Here is a 2,300-nt window from a genome sequence, read left to right on the forward strand (position 1 = left end):
CCCAGACCCATTTCCATACAGCAAGAAGCCAAGGTGACTTGGAACTGAGACTCAATAAATACATAGTCAGATAGAGACACAGCGGACTTTTATTTTGATGCTGTTTGTGTGTACCTTGTGCACACCCATTGTTTTCTTGCTTTCCTGAGTTTTCCTTTTTGTGGAGATGGTGCGAACAAGCATGCAACTCTCTTTCCCACCTAGGTAATGCAAATGCACTGTTGATTCTAAATATCAGCAGACTAGCTAAAAGGGAAAAATGTGAGAACTGATCTGGGTGGATTTAGGAACCGAGAGTCAAGTTTCAGGTATCATCTTATAGAATAATTTTAGGAACAAGCCAAGGAAGTTACTTATGTTTTCCATTAGAGAAATTGATGTTTTGTTTGGGGAGATGGCTCAGTGGCTGAGAGTATTTGCAATGCAAGCATGAAGGCACGGCTGCGAATCCCCATCAGCTACGTGAAAAGCTGGACGTCATTAACCTCGGTGTAAGGGGGTGATGTGAGGTGGAGACGGGGGTTTGGGGTGCTCATTGGCCAGCCAGCCTACTAGAAAGAATGAGTTTCAAGTTCAGTAAGAAACCCCATCTCAAGGAAATATGGTAGAGAGCAACAGGGAGAGACACCGGATGTCCTCTGGCGTTTGATGCATACACACACATACATGCATCTGTACTTCATACACTCATATGACACATCACATCAACACACACACATAAATTGATTTTCAAAGGAAGTACCTTACCATATGTTTTCCAAAACATGGAAGGGTTATTACTGTACATTTAAATTTGAGGACATAAAAATGAATCCTCAAACTTATAAAAACATGTTTATTTATAATAATATGCACATACCTTAAGTTCACAACTTGATACACTTTTACAAACTGAATCCACCTGTATGACTGGTATATAGAGGTTTGTAACCAATTAAGGGGTCATAGAATTCCTTATAAAATTTAATGTAAAGACCTCTTATTCTAGAATAAGTAAACAACACAAAAGTTTTAGCTTTAAGTTTCAATTTCTGCAGAGCCTTCCATTAAAAACTCCTTCAGTATAAGCCCTGTAAGACATAAAATTGAATGACTTTTTAACCTTTAAAAAAGATCTCCATTTCATTTTAGAATATATTGTTCCTTGCAGAAAGACACATTGTTTTTGCTACTAACACTGAGATGTTGGCGCTTGCATCTCTAATCTGTATATATCTGATTATTACTAGTCATAATCGGTTGCACTTGGATCCTTGGCGCCTGTGTATGTCTGTAAAGTCATCAGGTAGATTTCAATGGTAATGTTTATCACCTCTACTAATTAACATGACGTAAATTTTCATGCTTGCTCCTCAAATATAATACACTTTTTAAAATTTGTTGACTTTTTTTGTGTGTGTATATCACACAGAACATCCCAAACCATCTTATTCAACTATACACCCACTTCCCTGATGGCACCCCCCCATAGCCTCCCTCCCCCCACTAGAGCCCTTATACATTGATATCCCTGCTACTGTCTGCTGTGTTGTCAGCACCCCCAGCCATTCCCCACTGCTTGCGCTTCTGGTGAATCTAGTCAGCCTATCTAGAGGTCTTTGTTTTAGGAGGGTCAGCTGTTCCTCATGTAGCAGCAATCAGTTGTCAATATTCCTTTAGATAAGATTGGGGTCTGCTGTTCATTTTCCCAGTTCTATGCTGGATTACTATTTGCAAGTCCCTTTGGCCACCCTGGCTAACAACTCAAAAGAAGGTATCTCCTATCTGGCATTGTTGCTTGTTATGTAGCCTTTAGCTATGCATATGGACTCTTATAAAATTATATTGGCCCCTTTAATCTTTGGTTATACTTTCCTTTGGGGTGTTTAAGGCCATACAGTTGGCCAGATAAACCAATTTATTTTTACTCTTAAGGTCATTTGAGGATCTGTTCCTCAGGGGTCACATGGGCTTGGGAGGAGCCCCTGGCTACTTTCTTTTACCAGTTCTGCCTATGTGAAGATAAGTCAAAGGTCCTGCTCGATCATGGTTGGTTTTGCTTGGAAGCTGGAGGAAATGATTCCTCTGTGCTGACCCTCCTCTTTGTAGACTGGACACTGGTTCAAGTCCATCTGGTGGGGCCTCCTCGGCCTCCTTGATCAAGAGGACAGGCGACTCACCACCATTATAGGACATTTTGAGAGATGCTCATAGTCCCTTGGAACTAGTCGACCTAGGAGGGCAAGGAGCAAAAACTGTCCTTTATGTCCCTCTGGCCATATTATTATAGGCCTCAAAGTATGTCTGTTAAACACCCAAGA

The sequence above is a fragment of the Nannospalax galili genome, unplaced genomic scaffold (genome assembly GCF_000622305.1).
Source record: "Nannospalax galili isolate Female #2095 unplaced genomic scaffold, S.galili_v1.0 scaffold206, whole genome shotgun sequence".
In the NCBI taxonomy this organism is placed as follows: Eukaryota; Metazoa; Chordata; class Mammalia; order Rodentia; family Spalacidae; genus Nannospalax; species Nannospalax galili.